The 21334-nt window shown below is 36.8% G+C and overlaps 1 non-coding gene across 1 annotated transcript; it reads right to left on the minus strand.

The window, feature by feature from the left end:
* Nucleotides 1-6674: 6674 nt before the first annotated feature.
* LOC112804686 (small nucleolar RNA R71) lies at nucleotides 6675-6782 on the minus strand. The gene has a single exon (XR_003203300.1). It is a non-coding gene; the product is annotated as a small nucleolar RNA R71 (small nucleolar RNA).
* Between the last annotated feature and the right edge of the window lie 14552 nt (nucleotides 6783-21334).

The following is a 21334-nucleotide window of genomic DNA, read 5'->3' on the forward strand; positions in this document are numbered from 1 at the left end:
AGAAGTTGAAGTTTTGAGAAGCTCGCAGCGACGCGCACGCGTGGACGACACGTACGCGTGACTGGTGCAGGAGACGAGCGACACGCATGCGTGGGTGACGCGTATGCGTGACTAGGATTTTGTGAAGCAACGCGTACGTGTAACAACCCAATTTTCAATATGCCTAGATCATATCGGAAACTGAGCGCTACCAATTTGTCTTCCTGATTATTATCTATTATTTATCATATGAGTCTGATTCGTTGTTAAAATCGTAGTTAATTTGCGAGGTATTTTTTTTTAAACGTTTGGATTAATAGACAGAATCATTCATAATCATTCCATAACTGATAACAGATAAAACAGTTATAAACAACTACACATAAATACATCACAATCAGTTAATAACATTTAGTGATCCAGCCTTTATTTAGGTATAGACTTTTAATTAGAACACCCCTAGATATAACTAGATAATAACTATATACATATATATACATACAACATCCCAAGCCCTGACCTATTCAAGAAGTCCCTAAGCTGGCGCCCAGGCTAGCCTAGACCCTATACTCACCTAGTCCCTCTAAAATACTAAAGTGAGGGAAAGTACGTTCTAAGTCTTCAAAACTCAAGTCAGGTGGAACGTCATCAAAAGGTAGAATATCGTCTGTTACTCCTCTGCACGACCAGACATTGCCATATGATGTCTCTCTAGTACCTGATCAAGTAGCCACACAACAGGAGTCTCATACACAAGATTTAAGTTAAAGTTCACGTACAAACAGGTGCAGACATTGGCTGGTCTCACAGTATATACATATAAACATGTAACGGAGTTCACTCTAGACTCAGAAGACTACCTAGAGCAGAACTCTCTTTGAAGAATGATCATCAACGAACTGCGGAAGGGTACTCTTGCTTCCATCTGAGGGGGAAGGGAGAGAGAAGGGGTAAGAACTGGGGAGTTCTTAATAGGGTTGAGGTTATTAGTTACGTTCATTAATTCTGTGTTGTTTAGCAGACAAATAACAGAATACCGAGAAGCAATAAACAGAAGACAGATAAATAGAGAAAATAGAGAAAACAGAAAGCAAAACACTAACGAAAGAATACAAGAAAATAAGACACAGACACAGAGAATATAATACAAACAAACAAAGTATACAATCATTCAACAATCATAACAGAGAAAATGCACACCAAGTATGATGCATGTCTGTCTTATGCAGGCCATGAGCTCATGTGTCGGTTTACACCCTGCATCCCGACATTACCTAGGAACAAGTCCCAGATATGGTTTCCCTTTGTGTCCTTAGTGCATATGTGTCGGTGGTAAGAGTACCACTCCTTCGTGACTACCGGCAGTCGGCGCAAAGCTCGACCCCATAATATACGCACAAGGGAAAACAGTGATCCTCAGTTCGTGGGCGTCCCCGAGATCAATTCAGAAACAAAACAATGATCCTCAGTTCGTGGGTTTCCCTGAGATCAATTCACAAACAAAACAATGATCCTCAGTTCGTGGGCTATACCCGAGATCAATACTCAACAATATAGTAATCTTCAGTTCGTGGGTTATACCCGAGATCAACATACAACAGTTTGTGGGTTATTCCTGTAATCAATGATTATCAGTTCGTGGGTTATACCCATAATCAATGATTATCAGTTCGTGGGATTTTACCGCACACAACATTATCTCCCCGTATTTAACATTATCAGTTCGTGTGTTTTGCTGCTCTTTTATCTTTGTCTCTTTACTCTGCTCTAATTACTCTTTTCTCTTAGTCGCTTTACTCTGCTCTGCTTACTCTTTTCTCTTAGTCTCTTTACTCTGTTTTGATTACTCTGTTCTCTGTATCTATATTACTCTTTTTCTCATTACCTCTTTACTTTACTCTTGGTTACTCTGTTTTCTACGTTTCTCTACTCTTCTCTGATTTCTCTGCTTAACGTATGTATTTAAAGCTTATGTAAATTTTGGTATGAATAGTTAGCCTATCCCAAGTATAGGTTCATTAAGTCTATACTGAAATAGTTTAACTTTTCATATAATACCTAACCCTATTTGCAACTCAAGGACTAACTATGTTGCCCTAGTTCGTTCACTAATCTCTGTCTGTTTTTTTGTTATTAAAACTTTACAGACTTTTCTTTGGTTCTTATTATCTTTTCTTTAACTTCTTATCTTTCCTTTATCTTTGCCTCACTAATATGTTCTTACCACTCCCTAAGTGTTTTATGAAGGTAATTATGAGATTCTGCACTTAAAGTTGTCTTTCTAAAGCTTTTCCAGAAAACAGCCTTTTTCGTATTATTTTATTACTTTTATTACAATATTAATTTTAATTAAATATTATTATTTAATATTTTTTATTATTTATTATTTTATCACTAAATTTTTCAAATTACCCCCACTTTAACTTTTAACCTTTAAAATTTACTTTTTACCACCCGTAACTTTTAATATTTCTACTTTAACCACCCTAACTTTTGGAAATTACAAAATAACCCCTCAAACACCAAAATAATTACTTACTTGCCCTTTTTAAGATCTAAAGGGTTTCTTCATTGTTCTTCACCACACTCAAAGTGTTCTTCGTGTTCTTCGTAAATTCTTCAGATTTTTCTCTGTTTTTACCCGTTTTTCAATCTTTTCAACAACCGATTTTTACCATAATTCAAAATAAATTAGCAGCCACTAAAACCCCATCTTTTCTACATAATTTTAACACAAATTGAATGCCAAATTAGGGCCTAGGGTTTCGTTTTCCAGCTGCTCCAAGAACATGAACTCAAAGTTTGAATTTTATCAAATTTCATCAAAATTTCACCAAATTTTCACCAAGAATCAATCATATATGCAACCAATTTTTAGCACAGCTGATGAGCGGATAAGTTATACGTTTTTTGACATTATTTTTTTGGTAGTTTTTTGCAAAATTCACATTTCTTGACTTTACTATGAGTTTGTGTGTTTTTCTATGATTTCAAGTATTTTCTGGCTGAAATTGAGGGACCTGAGCAAAAATCTGATAGGAGGCTGAAAAAGGACTATAGATGCTATTGGATTCTAACCTCTCTGCACCTGAAATGGATTTTCTGGAGTTACAGAACTCCAAATGGCGCGCACTTAATTGCGTTAGAAAGTAGACATCCAGGGCTTTTCAACAATATATAATAGTCTATACTTTATTCGAGTTTAGATGATGCAAACTGGCGTTCAACACCAGCTCCATGCTACATTCTGAAGTAAAACGCCAGAAACACGTCACAAACCAAAGTTAAATGCCAAAAACATGTTACAACTTGGTGTTTAACTCCAAGGAAGGCCTCTACACGTGAAAGCTTCAATGCTCAGCCCAAGCACACACCAAGTGGACCCTGGAAGTGGATTTCTGCACTTAGACTTATTTCTGTAAACGCTAGTAACTACTTTAGTATAAATAGAACTTTTTACTATTGTATTTATATCTTGGTATCTATCTATGATCTGGGGATGTTTAGTTCCTAGACATTCGGGGCTGGCCATTCGGCCATGCCTGGACCTTTATCACTTACGTATCTTCAACGGTGGAGTTTCTACACACCATAGATTAAGGTGTGGAGCTCTGCTGTACCTCGAGTATTAATGCAAAGTACTATTCAATTCACACGTATTCTTATTCTAGATATCCATTCGAACTCAAGAATCTGATGAATGTGATGATTATGTGATTCTCATCACGATTCTCACTTATGAACGTGTGCCTGACAACCACTTTCGTTCTACATGCAAATAAGCTTGAATGAATATCTCTTGGATTCCTTGATCAGAATCTTCGTGGTATAAACTAGAATCCATTGGCAGCATTCTTGAGAATCCGAAAAGTCTAAACCTTGTCTATGGTATTCCGAGTAGGATTCAGGGATTGAATGACTACGACGAGCTTCAAACTCGCGACTGTAGGGCGTAGTGACAGACGCAAAAGGATAGTAAATCCTATTCCTACATGATCGAGAACCGACAGATGATTAGCCGTGCGGTGACAGCGCACCTGGACCATTTTCACTAAGAGGATGGACAGTAGCCATTGACAACGGTGATCCCCCAACATACAGCTTGCCATGGAAAGGAGTAAGAATGATTGGATGAAAGCAGTAGGAAAGCAGAGATTCAGAAGGAACACAGTATCTTCATGCGCTTATATGAAATTCCCACCAATGAATTACATAAGTATCTCTATCTTTATCTTATGCTTTATTTATCTTTATATTCGAAAACCATTATAACCATTAGTATCCGTCTGACTGAGATTTACAAGACGACCATAGCATGCTTCATACCAACAATCTCCGTCGGATCGACCCTTACTTACGTAAGGTTTATTACTTGGACGACCCAGTGCACTTGCTGGTTAGTTGTGCGAAGTTGTGAAGAATGTGTGTGAACCATGGTATTGTGCACCAAGTTTTTTTGGAGCCGTTACCGAGAATTGTTCGAGTTGTGAAAAGTATGAGTCACAATTTTGCCTATCAAGTTTTTGGCGCTGTTTCCGGGGATTGTTCGAGTTGTGAAAAGTATGAGTCACAATTTTGCCTATCAAGTTTTTGGCGCCGTTGCCGGGGATTGTTCGAGTTTGGACAACTGACGGTTCATCTTGTTGCTCAGATTAGGTAATTTTCTTTTCAAAAAGTTCTCAAAAATCTTTCAAAATTTTTTATTTGTTTTCGTTTTTCCAAAATTTATTTTTGAAAAATCCAAAAAAATAATAAAATCATAAAAATAAAACAATATTTTATGTTTCTTGTTTGAGTCTAGTGTCAATTTTTAAGTTTGGTGTCAATTGCATCTTTTTAATTTTCTAAAAATTTTTTGAAAATTCATGCATGTGTTCTTCATGATCTTCAAGTTGTTTTTGATAAGTCTTCTTGTTTGATCTTCATATTTTCTTGTTTTGTGTCTTTTGCTGTTTTTCATATGCATTTTTTAATCCATAGTGTCTAAACATTGAAAATTCCTAAGTTTGGTGTCTTGCATGTTTTCTTTTCTTGAAAATTTTCAAAAATAAGTCTTAATGTTCATCATGATCTTCAAAATATTCTTGGCGTTCATCTTGACATTCATAGTGTTCTTGCATGCATCATTGGTTTTGATCCAAACTTTTCATGTTTTGGTCATACTAGTGTTTTTCTGTCTCCTAATTAAAAATTCAAAAAAAAAATGTATATCTTTCCCTTTTTTGTCTCATAAATTTTCAAAATCTTTGGGTTGACTTAGTCAAAAATTTTAAAATAAGTTGTTTCTTGTTGGTCAAGTCAAGATTTCAATTTTAAAAATCTTATCTTTTCAAAACTTTTTCAAAATCAAATCTTTTCTTTTTCTTTTTTTTTTTATTTTCAAAAATTCTTTAAAATTAATTTTCAAAATCTTTTTCTTAATTTTATTTCATAATTTTCAAAAACTTTACTAACAATTAATATGATTGATTCAAAAAAAATTGAAGTTTCTTACTTTCTTGTTAAGAAAGGTTCAATCTTTAAATTCTAGAATCATATCTTTTAGTTTCTTGTTAGTCAAGTAATCAATTTTAATTTTAAAAATCAAATCTTTTTCAACCATATCTTTTCAACCATATCTTTTTAATCATATCTTTTTCAAATCATATCTTTTTCAAAAATTTGATTTCAAAAATCTTTTTCTAACTTCTTATCTTTTCAAAATTGATTTTCAAATCTTTTTCAACTAACTAATTGACTTTTTGTTTGTTTTACTATTTCTTATCTTTTTTAAAACCACCTAACTACTTTTCTCTCTCTAATTTTCGAAAATTCCTCACCCTTTTTCAAAATTCTTTTTAATTAACTAATTGTTTCAAATTTTAATTTTTATTTTATTCCTTTTCTTCATTTTTTGATTTTAACTAATAATTAAAATAAAAACAAAAATAATTTCTTTTTCTTAAAATCAATTTTCGAAAACTCCTCTCTCTCATCTCCTTCTATTTATTTATTTATTTATTTACTAACACTTCTCTTCATCTAAATATTCGAACCCTCTCTTCTCCTCTGTGTTCGAATTTTTCTCTTCTCCTTTTTTTATTCTTTTCTTCTTCTACTCACATAAAGGAATCTCTATACTGTGACATAGAGTATTTCTCTTCTTTTCTATTCTCTTCTTTTTCATCTGAGCAGGAGCAAGGATAAGGACATTCTTGTTGAAGCAGATCTTGAACCTGAAAGCACTTTGAAGAAGAAGCTAAGAGAAGCTAAAGCAAAACAATCCAGAGAAAACCTTACAGAGAATCTCAAAAAAAGAAGACATGGCCGAACCCAAAGACAATGCAAGGAAGATGCTTGGTGACTTTACTGCACCAAATTCCAACTTACATGGAAGAAGCATCTCAATCCCTGCCATTGAAGCAAACAACTTTGACTTAAAGCCTCAATTAGTTTCTCTAATGCAATAGAATTACAAGTTTTATGGACTTCCATCAGAAGATCCTTTTCAGTTCTTAACTGAATTCTTACAGATTTGTGATACTGTTAAGACCAATGGGGTTGATCCCGAGGTCTACAGGCTTATGCCTTTCCCTTTTGCTGTAAGAGACAGAGCTAGAGTTTGGTTAGATTCTCAACCTAAAGATAGCCTGAACTCTTGGGATAAGCTGGTCACGGCTTTCTTAGCCAAGTTCTTTCCTTCTCAAAAGCTGAGTAAGCTTAGAGTGGATGTTCAAACCTTCAGACAGAAAGAAGGTGAATCCCTCTATGAAGCATGGGAGAGATATAAGCAACTGACCAAAAAGTGTCCTTCTGACATGCTTTCAGAATGAACCATCCTGGATATATTCTATGATGGTCTGTCTGACTTGTTTAAGATGTCATTGGACCATTCTGCAGGTGGATCCATTTACCTAAAGAAAATGCCTGCAGATGCTCAGGAACTCATTGACATGGTTACAAATAACTAGTTCATGTACACTTCTGAAAGGAATCCTGTGAATAATGGGACGCCTCAGAGGAAGGGAGATCTTGAAATTGATGCTCTGAATGCCATATTGGCTCAGAACAAAATGTTGACTCAGCAAGTCAACATGATTTCTCAGAGTCTGAATGGATGGCAAGAGGCATCCAACAGTACTAAAGAAGCATCTTCTGAAGAAGAAGCTTATGATCCTGAGAACCCTGCAATGGCAGAGGTGAATTACATGGGTGAAGCCTATGGAAACACCTATAATCCTTCATGGAGAAATCATCCAAATTTCTCATGGAAGGATCAACAAAAGCCCCAACAAGGCTTTAATAATGGTGGAAGAAACTGGTTTAGCAATAGCAAGCCTTTTCCATCATCTTCTTAGCAACAGACAGAGAATTCTGAGCAGAGCCCCTCTAGCTTAGCAAACATAGTCTCTGATCTATCTAAGGCCACCTTAAGTTTCATGAATGAAACAAGGTCCTCCATTAGAAATTTGGAGGCACAAGTGGGCCAGCTGAGTAAAAAGGTCACTGAAACTCCTCCAAGTACTCTCCCAAATAATACAGAAGAGAATCCAAAAAGAGAGTGCAAGGCCATTGATATAATCAAAATGGCCGAATCCAAAGAGGAATGGGAGGACGTGAATCCCAATGAGGAAGACCTCATGGGACGTCATCCAGACAGAAAGGAGTTCCCTATTGAGGACCTAAAGGAATCTGAGGCTCATATAGAAACCATAGAGATTCCATTAAACTTTCTTCTGCCATTCATGAGCTCTGAGAACTATTCTTCCTCTGAAGAGGATGAAGATGTAACTGAAGAGCAAGTTGCTCAATATCTAGGAGCCATCATGAAGCTGAATGCCAAGTTGTTTGGTAATGAGACTTGGGAAGATGAACCTCCCTTGCTCATTAGTGAACTAAATACATGGGTTCAGCAAACTTTACCCCAAAAGAAACACGATCCTGGTAAATTCTTAATACCCTGTACCATAGGCACCATGACCTTTGAGAAGGCTCTGTGTGACCTGGGGTCAGGTATAAATCTTATGCCACTATCTGTAATGGAGAAACTGGGGATCTTTGAGGTATAAGCTGCAAGAATCTCATTAAAGATGGCAGACAAGTCAATAAAATAAGCTTATGGATTGGTAGTGGACGTGTTAGTGAAGGTTACAGGCCTTTACATCCCTGTTGATTTCATAATCCTAGACACTGGGAAGGATGAGGATGAATGCATCTTCCTTGGAAGACCCTTCCTAGCCATAGCAGGAGCTGTGATTGATGTTGACAGAGGAGAGCTAGTCCTTCAATTGAATGGGAACTACCTTGTGCTTAAAGCTCAAGGATCTTCCTCTACAACCATGGAGAGGAAGCATGAAAAGCTTCTCTCAATACAGAGTCAAACAAAACCCCCACAATCAAATTCTATGTTTGGTGTTGGGAGGCCACAACCAAACTCTAAGTTTGGTATTGAGAAGCCCCCACATTCAAACTCTAAGTTTGGTGTTGGGAGGCCCTCAACATGCTCTGAACATCTGTGAAGCTCCATGAGAGCTCACTGTCAAGCTATTGACATTAAATAAGCGCTTATTGGGAGGCAACCCAATTTTTATTTATCTATATTTCTATTGTTCTTTAATGTTTTATTAGGTTTATGATCATGTGGAGTCACAAAACAATTGCAAAAATTAAAAATAGAATTAAAAATAGCAGAAGAAAAAGCACACCCAGGAGAAAGAGCTGTTGGCGTTTAATGCCAAAAACAAGTACCAAGCTGGCGTTTAACACCAGAAACAAGCATCAGGATGGCGTTAAATGCCAGAAACAGGCTACATTTGGGCGTTTAACACCAGAAACAAGCATCAGTCTGGCGTTAAACGCTAGGATTGCATACAAAGGGCATTTTACATGCCTAAAAGGTGTAGGAATGAAAAATCCTCGACACCTCAAGATCTGTGGACCCCACAGGATCACCTCAGGATCTGTGGACCCCCAGGATCCCCACCTACCCCACTTCCCTCTTCTTCACACAATCTAATAACATTATACCCCTTCACCAATCACATCCATCCACTCTTCCCCATAAACCCCACCTACCTTCAAATTCAAAATCTCTTTCCCACCCAAACCCACCCTAAATGACCGAACCCAAACCCATCTCCCTCCACTATTTAAACCCCTCCATCCTTCTTCATTTTCACACAACACAACCTTCTTTTCTCCCCCTTGGCCGAAACCCACACCTCTCTCCCTCTCCTCCATATCTTATTCTTCTTCTTCTTCTATTCTTTCTTCTTTTGCTCAAGGGCAAGCAACATTCTAAGTTTGGTGTGGTAAAAGCATAGCTTTTTTGTTTTTCCATAACCATTGATGGTACCTAAGGCCAGAGAAACCTCAAGAAAAAAGAAAGGGAAGGCAATTGCTTCCACCTCTGAGTCATGGGAGATGGAAGATTCATCTCAAAATACCATCAAGACCACTTCTATGAAGTTGCGGCCAAGAAAAAGGTGATCCTTGAGGTCCTTTTTAAGCTAAAAAAGGGCGAATATCTGGAGATCCGACAAGAGATTAGAAGAAGAAGATGGGAAGTTCTCTCCAATCCTATTCAACAAGTCAGAATCTTAACGGTTCAAGAGTTCTATGCAAACACATGGATCACTAGGAACCATGATCAAAGCATGAACCCAAACCCAAAGAATTGGCTTACAATGGTTTGGGGGAATTGCTTAGATTTTAGTCCGGAGAACGTAAGGTTGGCGTTCAACTTGCCTATGATGCAAGAAGACGCACGCCCCTACACTAGAAGGGTCAACGTTGATCAAAGGTTAGACCAAGTTCTCATGGACATATGTGTGAAAGGAGCTCAATGGAAAAGAGACTCAAAAGGCAAGCCGGTTCAATTGAGAAGACTGGACCTTAAGCCTGTAGCTAGAGGATGGTGGAGTTCATCCAACGCTCCATCATCCCTACTAGCAACCGATCTGAAGTAACTATGGATTGGGCCATCATGATCCATAGCATCATGATTGGAGAGGAAGTAGAAGTTCATGAAGTCATCTCTCTAGAACTCTACAAAGTAGCCAAAAAGTCCTCCACCTTGGCAAGGCTAGCTTTTCCTCATCTCATTTGCTATCTATGCAACTTGGCTGGAGTTGTCATAGAAGGAGACATCATCATTGAAGAGGACAAGCCCATCACTAAGAAGAGGATGGAGCAAACAAGAGAGCCCATTTATGGATCTCTGGAGACGCATGAGAAAGCTCATCATCAAGAAATTCTTGAGATGTCTCAAGGGATGCATTTTCCTCCAAACAACTATTGGGAACAACTCAACATTTTTCTAGAAGGATTGAGTCATAACATGAACCCATTAAGGGTGGAACACCAAGAGCACTCCATCATTTTCAATGAGATTAGAGAAGATCAAAGGGCTTTGAGGGAGGAGCAACAAAGGCAAGGAAGAGACATAGAGGAGCTCAAGAACACCATTGGTTCTTCAAGAAGAAGGCACCACCCTCACTAAGGTGGACTCATTCCTTAACTTCCTTGCTCTTACCTCTCTATTTTTTGGTTTTATGGTTTATGTTTGTCTATGTTTTGAGTCTTTACTACATGATCATTAGTATTTAGTAACTATGTCTAAAAGCTATGAATAATTCCATGAATCCTTCACCTTTCTTAAATGAAAAATGTTTTTAATACAAAAGAACAAGAAGTACATGAGTTTTGAATTCATCCTTGAAATTAGTTTAATTATATTAATGTGGTGACAATACTTTTTATTTTCTAAATGAATGCTTGAATAGTGCATATTTTTTATCTTGTTGTTTATGAATGTTAAAATTGTTGGCTCTTGAAAGAATGATGAAAAAGAGAAATGCTATTGATGATTTGAAAAATCATAAAATTGATTCTAGAAGCAAGAAAAAGCAGTGAAAAAAAAGAGAAAAAATGGCAAAAAAAAGAAAGAAAGAGAAAAAGCAAGCAGAAAAAGCCAATAGCCCTTAAAACCCAAAGGCAAGGGTAAAAAGGATCCAAGGCTTTGAGCATCAATGGATAGAAGGGCCTAAAGGAATAAAATACTGGCTTAAGCGGCTAAATTAAGCTGTCCCTAACCATGTGCTTGTGCCATGCAGGTCCAAGTGAAAAGCTTGAAACTGAGTGGTTAAAGTCATGATCCAAAATAAAAAGAGTGTACTTAAGAACCCTGGACACCTCTAACTGAGGACTTTAGCAAAGCTAAGTCACAATCTGAAAAGGTTCACCCAGTCATGTGTTTGTGGCATTTATGTATCCGGTGGTAACATTGGAAAACAAAGTGCTTAGGACCACGGCCAAGACTCATAAAAGTAGCTGTGTTCAAGAATCAACATACTTAACTAGGAGAATCAATAACACTATCTGAACTCTGAGATCCTATGGATGCCAATCATTCTAAACGTCTAAGGATAAAGTGAGATGCCAAAACTGTTAAGAAGCAAAAAGCTACAAGTCCTGCTCATCTAATTAGAACTAATATTCATTGATATTTTGGGATTTATAGTATATTCTCTTCTTTTTATCCTATTTGATTTTCAGTTGCTTGGGGACAAGCAACAATTTAAGTTTGGTGTTGTGATGAGCGGATAATTTATACGCTTTTTGGCATTGTTTTTAGGTAGTTTTTAGTAGGATCTAGCTACTTTTAGGGATGTTTTTATTAGTTTTTATGCAAAATTCACATTTCTGGACTTTACTATGAGTTTGTCTACTTTTCTATGATTTCAGGTATTTTCTGGCTGAAATTGAGGGACCTGAGCAAAAATCTGATAGGAGGCTGAAAAAAGGACTACAGATGCTGTTGGATTCTGACCTCCCTGCATTCGAAATGGATTTTATGGAGCTACAGAACTCCAAATGGCGCGCACTCAATTGCGTTTGAAATTAGACATCTAGGGCTTTCCAGCAATATATAATAGTTCATACTTTATTCGAGTTTAGATGACGCAAACTGGCGTTCAACGCCAGCTCCACGCTGTATTCTGGAGTAAAATGCCAGAAACACGTCACAAACCAGAGTTAAACGCCAAAAACACATTACAACTTGGTGTTTAACTCCATGGAAGGCCTCTACATGTGAAAGCTTCAATGCTCATCCCAAGCACACACCAAGTGGACCCCAGAAGTGGATTTCTGCACTTAGACTTATTTCTGTAAACGCTAGTAACTAGTTTAGTATAAATAGAATTTTTTACTATTGTATTTATATCTTGGTATCTATCTGGGATGGGGGACGTTTAGTTCCTAGACATTGGGGGCTGGCCATTCATCCATGCCTGGACCTTTATCACTTATGTATTTTCAACGGTGGAGTTTCTACACACCATAGATTAAGGTGTGGAGCTCTGCTGTACCTCGAGTATTAATGCAAAGTACTATTGTTCTTCTATTCAATTCACACTTATTCTTATTCTAAGATATCCATTCGCACTCAAGTATCCGATGAATGTGATGATTATGTGATGCTCATCACCATTCTCACTTATGAACGTGTGCCTGACAACCACTTTCGTTCTACATGTAAATAAGCTTGAATGAATATCTCTTGGATTCCTTGATCAGAATCTTCATGGTATAAGCTAGAATCCATTGGCAACATTCTTGAGAATTCGGAATGTCTAAATCTTGTCTGTGGTATTCCAAGTAGGATTCAGGGACTAAATGACTGTGACGAGCTTCAAACTCGCAACTGTAGGGCGTAGTGACAGACGCAAAAGGATAGTAAATTCTATTCCTACATGATCGAGAACCGACAGATGATTAGCCGTGCGGTGACAGCGCACCTGGACCATTTTCACTGAGAGAACAGACGGTAGCCATTGACAATGGTGATCCCCCAACATACAGCTTGCCATGGAAAGGAGTAAGAATGATTGGATGAAAACAGTAGGAAAGCAGATATTCAGAAGGAACACAGTATCTTCATGCGCTTATCTGAAATTCCCACCAATGAATTACATAAGTATCTCTATCTTTATTTTATTCTTTATTTATCTTTATATTCGAAAACCATTATAACCATTAGAATCCGCCTGACTGAGATTTACAAGATGACCATAGTTTGCTTCATACCAACAATCTTCGTGGGATCGACCCTTACTCACGTAAGGTTTATTACTTGGATGACCCAGTGCACTTGCTGGTTAGTTGTGCGAAGTTGTGAAGAATGTGTGTGAACCATGGTATTGTGCACCAAGTTTTTTTGGAGCTGTTGCCAGGAATTGTTCGAGTTGTGAAAAGTATGAGTCACAATTTTGCCTATCAACAGCCAAATCATACAACATTCACACAACTCAAACACATATAATCAAGATTAATTTTGTCACACCCTACCTGGTTATGTTGCTCGTAAAAACTTTAAATCTAAAAACTCTCAACTGACCAAATCTCACTCAGCATGTTAGGAAGGGATTTCTCACCTTAGAGTTGCTGGAAATTAATGTTTCTTGGCCCACAAGTCAAGTTAAGCATGATTCCTAAGGAAGAACATCAAGAAAACACATGTTTTGCATGGTTTTCATTGAAAACCAAATTGAAGAGGGTGGGAGACAGCTATCTCACCTTATTTCCAGCCTTGATATGTTATATGGTTATGTAGAGGAAGAAGAGAGGATCATTCTAGTAAAATCGGAATTTTGATTTGAGTTTTAGTTCAGAAGAAATCAAGCTTTGAAGATTAAGTGTTCATGAAAGTTTCTCACTTTTTTCTCTTGTTATTTTTGGCCAAAATGAAGAAATGAGACATCCTTGGAGGTTTTGGGGTTGTAAGGTGAGTGGTGATTGGTTGGCTTGGAGGTGGATTAAAATAATATTAAAATATCTCTGGTGTATAACTGCTAAAACTAGGTGTATCGGAACACTTGTAAAAAAATCTCTAAAAATTATTATGAGAATAAAACATGTATAATGAGGCCTTACCATTGCTAGAGTCATAAGGGAGTGCTGGTGCTAAGCTGCACCAATAAACTATGAACCCGATTAAACCGATTTTTCGTTTTCAACTAAAACAGACCAAGTAACCGTATAATATCATTCAAGAAGCTTCTAATACTAATATAATGATAATATTATCCTATTATCTCTCTTCTCTCATGGATCGAGTCCCGTTTGTCAAACTGAGACTATTTACGAAAAACATAATCAAAACTCTTAACCAATACGGTTTAAAACTAGGTTTTTCGCGATTGCATTGTCGGGCTTGTCTCAACTAAAGTCCTGAGTTAAAGATAACATAATGATAATGAAGATTGAGATGCTTGATGATACAGCAGAGGTGTCCCCTTTACTGATCTTTCAGAGAAATCCGTGCCTTTAGAAACGATCTCGCATACTCGAAAACCAGGGTTGTTACATTGTGTACGCATGGGTGACGCATACGCGTGATAGAGCGTCACGTGCTGCAATTTACAGAAAATGCTGGGAGCAATTTCTGGGCTCCTTTTTTACCCAGTTTCAGGCCCGAAAATCCAGATTAGAGGCTGCAGAGTGGAGGAATCAAGGATACACACTTCATTAACATAATTTTAGGTTTAGATGTAGTTTTCTAGAAAGAGAGGCTCTCTCCTCTCTCTAGATTTTAGGATTTTTGGGTTAATTTCTTCTCAAATTTAGATTTCTACCTTGCTTTAGTTTAGGTTTCTTATACTTTTATTTGTTCTAGTATTTTAGTTCATATACTTCTCTTGTTGATGTCTTTATTTTTCCCATTAATTCTTCATGTTAGATTCAATTTCCTTATTAATGCAAATTGGGGTATTTCATATTTATTGCTTCTTTCTTCAATGGTTATTATTGATTCCTTGCAGTTGTTGGTCTTAGATGTTACATTCTCTTATTGCGTTTCTATGCTTTTATTTTGTGCCTTCCAAGTGTTTGAGAAAATTCTTGGGTGGATTTTAATTTAGATTTTTATGTTCTAAACTTGGATTAATCAATTAGAGACTCTTGTATTATCAAAACTCATTTGTTGATTGGTAATTGAAGATTTCCAGTTAGCTTGAACTTCACCAAAGCTAGTCTCTCACTTTGAGTGGACTAGGACTTGTGAACTCAAGTTAATTGTATGCACTTGACCTTCCTCCATTGGTTAGAGGTTAACTAAGTGAAGGAAACTTGCATTTACCATCACAATTGACAATGATAATGAGGATAGAATTTCTAATTATCAGTCCTTGCTAAGAGCTTTCTTAGCTACTAATTTATTTTCTTGTTATTTACATTCCTTGTTTATTAAACTCAAAACCCAAAAAGATACAATCTCATAACCAATAATAAACTACACTTCCCTGCAATTCCGTGAGAGACGACCCGAGGTTTTAATACCTCGGTTAATTTTATTAGGTTTGCTTAAGTGACAAACAATTTAAATTTGATTGAGGTTTAATTGTTGGTTTAGAACTATACCTATAACGCGCTTATTTTTGTGAAAATCTTTACCGACATTTTTCCTCCATCTATTTTTGGTGCCGTTGCTGAGGAATTGCAAATGTGTGCCTTATTATTGGTCATTATGAATATTATGAATATGTTTTCCTTTTATTTCTTTATTAGTTGTTTCTAGTTTTAGGAGTTTATTTTTGTTATTTCTTATTAGCTTTTGTTTTTATTTTCTCTCTTGTTACTATGAATTGTCACCCCTTTGGCTATGAGTTTGGTCAAATTATGTTGTAGAGAATGGAAGCCACAATGAGAACGTGCATCAAGGTTGGGACAATCAAAGGTGGGAGGAACCTCAAGCTTATGATCAACCATTTTGGCAACAACCTCCGCCAATGTACTATGAGCAAGAGCCATTCCAAGATGCATATCAATCCAATAGCTATGGTGGATCCCCTTTTAGTTACCAACAAGCCCCACCATATGCCTATGAACACCCTCTACAACATAATCCTCAACCACCGTACTCACAAGCCCCATGTTACCAAACACCCCCATATGACCCTAATCCTCATCCACCATACCAATAGCCTTATGAGCCATATGAGCCATACACAGAACCACCACAATTCCAACCCAATTACTCCCAAGAACCACACTTCAATATACACCACCTCCAATGTATGCGAGATTTCAACCATAATATGATCCTAATTATGTTAGCTAAGCGGAACAAGAGCCACAGGATCATTTTAAGGATGCAATGGATCGACTTCAAGCAACCATCCATCAAATGGAACGAGAGAAAAGCCAAAAAGCACACAAAGCTCTCATGGCTAACGACTCTCAACTTGAGAACAAGGACCTGAAGTGTGTTGTGCAACAAGTGGAAAAGATGGAGAGTGCTGAACTGCCATATCCTTATCATGATGAACCACTCTCTTATCATGAACCCTTCCTCCCAAGCAATGAACCCTCATATCCACCCCAATCTCCAATGGATGACACTCTTGGTGTTCTTCTTCAAGAGCAAAGAGAGATGCAAAGAATGACACTAGAGTTCATGGCTACCAAGACCGAGGTAGTCAATAATTTAGCTTCACTGCGCTTCAACACTCAAGGAACTCTCATGGCTACGTGCGGAGAATCTAATGAAGAATGCAGCATGAAAGAGAAGTTAGAAACTCCAGTGGAAAATGAGGAATGTGATTTTATATTAGAACAATTGGAGGAAGCCATAATAGTTGAAGAGGAAGAAGTGGTTGAAGACTTAAGAGATGGTGAACCTCCATAGGAATCCAGAATTGTAGAGTATTCCTCCAAGAAGATTGAAAGTAATGTTGAGGAGGGTAGTGCACAACCTCCAAGGCATGTTCCCTATAAAGAATTGGATGGGATAGATCAAGAAGCAAGTTCCCTTGGTGATGATGATCATGAATCAAGCCATCCTAGTAATGAATTTGCATCCACAAGTAAAATTCTTGAGCTAGATACAAGGGTTGGACCGGTGATCATATGGTTGGATCTAAGAGAAGAGTTTGGTACTTCATTGAGAATTCAGATTGCTTGCCACCCGGTTGGAACAATGATAATCCATTTAGAGACGGATGTAGAAAAAAGATTTGGGATCCCAACATATTAGAGGATCAACTTTGGGAGCTCAAAGCTTGTGAAGAACTTCATCAAGGCTTGGGGAATTCACTTAGAAATGCTTATTGGAAGTCTAAGCATTGGTGGAAGTTTCAAGATGAGTTCAAGCACAGGCCACCATGACAAGGAGCTCACCAAATGTCCAACTTAAGGACTTTAAATAAAAGTGCTAGGTGGGAGACACCCCACCATGGTAAATTCTTCCTATTTTATCTTTTATTTATATTGATAATAAGTTGAATTTTCAATTTTAGTTAGGTTTATTCCGTTTAAGTTGTGGTTTTACTTGGTTAATAATGTTTGGCATTAATTTCATAGCTTGTTTGTTTTAAAAAAATATCACGCGTGCGCGTGGCCGACGCGCACGGGTCATATTGGATTTTCCTCTCTGGTGCATTTTTCCCGAGTGTTGTGCTGGAACTGTGCGGGTGGTGAGCTTGGCGCACAACCCACCCCACGCGTACGCGTCACCCAGCCATTTCGTCTTTTCACACGTACGCGTGAGTGACACGTACGCAGCATATCCTCAATCTGCAACCCACGCATACGCATGGGCGACGCTTACGCGTCGCTTCCTATTTTCCATTTTTTCCTTCTTTCTTGTCTCCTTTCTTATTCTTTCTTCTTCCTTTCTTACTTCCTTCTTCTTTATTTCTTTAACTTCTCATCCTTATTCTCTTTCATTCTATTTTACTTATTGCATTTGTATACATCCATTTATTGCATTTTAACTTTGTGCATATTTTTATTTTCTTTTCTAAGTTTGCTATTTTTCCATTGGTGTTGAAGTTTCTTACTCACTTGTTGAATATGCTTGCATTATTTTGGTGCTTAGTTACTTGTTTTATATTGTTGGGTGATATTATTTATAGGTAAATGCTAATCTTTTCATGACGCTTGTATTCCTTGTGCATTGATATGAACTTATGTTGTCTTTTATGACCCACTTTCTCTCCCTTATTGTTGCAATTCTTGCACTATTGATATGCCATTTGCCTATATTATTTTCTCACGTGCATGTTGTAGCTACCATGTAGTTGAGAACCTTATTATTATTTGGTATTAGCACACCCATATTTTATCTGTTTGCATATCTTTGTTTTTGGGTTATTCCTCTTCCTTTTTTCTTTTCTTTTTAGGATGGCCATCAAGAAGGAAAACGAAAAACTTCTAAATGGGGCAATAAACAAGTCATCCGCACCATCTTTTGAGGACAGCTCATCATTTGTAGCAACCCGTCCACTTGCACATCTTTGCATGCACCGAGGATGGTTTAATCTTTAAGTATGGGGGAGGTCGATACCGACTTCTGTGGGTTAGTTACCTTCTTTCCATCACCAATGTTTAATTTTCTTTGTTAGTTAGTTGTTGCATTGCATAATATATTACATGTGTAGTTAATTGCTTGCATTTATCTACTACTTGTTTGAAGCGATGAATTCTTTTCCAAGAAACTGTTTTAGAGCATTCCACTAATTTCAATTAAAATTTTTGTTAAACTTGCTTGAAGAAATTTATTTTGGAACATGGTTTAGAGCTCGAACACAAAACCAGTGAGATTTTGAGCCTATTTGATTGGTTGCATTTTATCAACCAATGTTTTATTTTGGTGTGTGTTGTTCTATCTAAAATTGTGATCTTTGTCTTGCTTGATTCTATATTTCCATTGTTTGATGTATGCATGCACTTATATGATTGAGGCCTTTGTTTCACTGAGCTTACATACCCATATGGCCTTACCCTTTCATTATCCTTTGCAAATCAATGTTGAGCCTATTCCACCCCTTTTGTTCTTTACTTTAGCACATCATTAACTCTAAGTGAAAAATAATAATGTCCTTAATTTGAATCCTTGGTTAGCTTAGACTAGTGAGAGTGCTCATGAATTAAGTGTGCGATAATTGGGTTGGGAACATTCGGTTTGAGAATTGGATGTTGTATACCTTTTGTAAAAATGTGAAAAAAAAATTGAGGACATGTTCATGCATTCAATACTTTAATCATATGCATCGAGAAAAATAAAAGAAAATAAAAAATAAAAAGAAAAAAAAGAGAAAAAGAAAAGAAAAAGAGCAAATAATAAAATGGGACAAAATGCCCAAAAGTAAATGGTGCTAGCAATGCATATGAGTTGTACTTAAAATTAGGATGCATGAATATGCGGAAAACATAGTTAATGGGTAGTTAGATTTTATATTCTGATTATATGGATTGTCTTAAGTTAGGTTGGAAGTTTAGGTTAATCAAGGATTCAGATTTTAGTCCATTATGTTAAGATTTTTGCTAGTAAATAATTTTACAAAAATATAGTCGCGTTGTGAGTATAGATTCTAAACCAATAGAAAATCCTTTCCTACAAATGTTTTGGTTGTCACAAGTAACAAAACCCAATAAATTTATAAACCGGAGTATTTAAACATCGGGTCGTCTTCTCAAGGAATTGCAGGGAAGTATGATTTATTATTGGTTACGAAAAAAACAGTGTTTGGGTTTGAAAAAGGTTTTAAGCAAGAGAAATAGATTACAAGAATTAATAAATTAATAACTAATAAAACTCTTGGCAAAGTATGAAAACCGGAAGTCCTATCCCAGTTATCCTTATCAGTTGTGATGAGAATTGGATTTTTCTCCCACTAAGTTAACCTCTAACTATGAAGGTAAGTCAAGTGGATGGAATAAGTTTGGTTCCTCAAGTCCTAGCGTTTCCTTGGAAAAGGGCTAGAGTTAGTGGAGCTCGAGTTAATTCTTGAAGAATTCCAATTTTCGGTCAACAATGAGTTTGACAACTCAAGAGTTACCAATTAACCAATTAAACCAAGAATATAAAAAGCTAGATGAAAATCATAAATCTGAAATACCTCAATTGCATCAATAAAATAAAATCAATCCAACATCATAAGCCAAATAGGCAACATCAATAATCAATAAATAAGAGAGGTCGAAATAAGAGAGAGGAGGGAACCTGATAGAAAGATGAGATAAAAATATTCCTAAGTTCTAAAAATCCTAATCCTAAACCTAAGAGAGAGGAGGGAACCTCTCTCACTAAAAACTACATCTAAATCCTAAAAAGTGTGTATTCTCTATATCTTTTATGAATGGTGGATTCCTCCATTTATAATCCTTCAATCTGTGTTCTCTGGCTTGGATCTGGGCTAAAAAGGGCCCAGAAATCGCTGAGGATGACTTCTGCAAAATCTGCAGATCGCGCACGTCACGCGTCTGCGTGGGTCATGCAGTCGCGTCATCTGGAGTGTTACTCTTCCACGCGGTCGCGTTAGTCATGCGCCCGCGTTAATTGTGTTTCGCAAGTCACGCGTTCACCTCATCCATGCGCTCGCGTCGATTCTCTTTCGTGCAAAGCATGAGTTCACGTCGTCCATGTGGACGCGTCACTGCCAGTTTCTCCAAAACTCCAATTTGTGCTTTCCTTCCATTTTTGTATGTTTCCTTTCCATCCTTTAAGTCATTCCTGCCCTAGAAGTTCTGCAACTACTCAACACACAAATCACGGCATCGAATGGTAATAAAGGGTAATTAAAATAATTATTTTTAAAGCATAGGAAACATGTAATTTACATATATCATATAATAAGGAAGGGAAAGTAAAACCATGCAATTTATATGAATAAGTAGGTGAAGGGTTAAATAAATCATTCAATTTAAGCACAATATATACCATAAAATAGGGTTTATCAGTCAACTTGACCAATTATAATCCTACCCTGACCGTAACCCCATTACAACCCTTAAAAGACCTCTTGATATGTGTAGTCGTACATTAAATTTTTGTTGATTGGTAGAAGAAGACCAAGCTTTAGAAAGTAAGATTAGTAGAAAAACCGAGAGAATCGACCCTTAAACACTTGAGTTATTAGAGTGTATACATTTCCAGTGAAGGTTTGATGCTCGATTCTTTGTTCCTGGCTTCCCCAAGCTTTCTTTTTGCAAGACTATTTGTACTTCATTTTATGATTTGAATTAGTGGAACCCATTTCATATTTGTTCTTAGAGAATTTGATTTACTTTTAACCAAGTTGGTAGAATTATTTTTGCATGTAGTTGCATTCATATAGATTGGTCGCATTTAATAAGTCTTACCATTCCTCTTCACTCTTATGGTTCTCTTGTGCTTAGCATGAGGACATGCTAATGTTTAAGTGTGGGGAGATTGATAAACCGCAATTTTACGGTTTATTTTGTACTGAATTGAGTGGATTTTATCCATTATTCTCACACTTATTCATAGAATTCGCACGTTTTACATTTTCCTTCCTAATTTTGTGCTATGATTAAAAACATGCTTCTTTGGCCTTAAATTTGCTAATTTTAA

This window comes from Arachis hypogaea, chromosome 5 (assembly GCF_003086295.3).
Source record: "Arachis hypogaea cultivar Tifrunner chromosome 5, arahy.Tifrunner.gnm2.J5K5, whole genome shotgun sequence".
Lineage (NCBI taxonomy): Eukaryota > Viridiplantae > Streptophyta > Magnoliopsida > Fabales > Fabaceae > Arachis > Arachis hypogaea.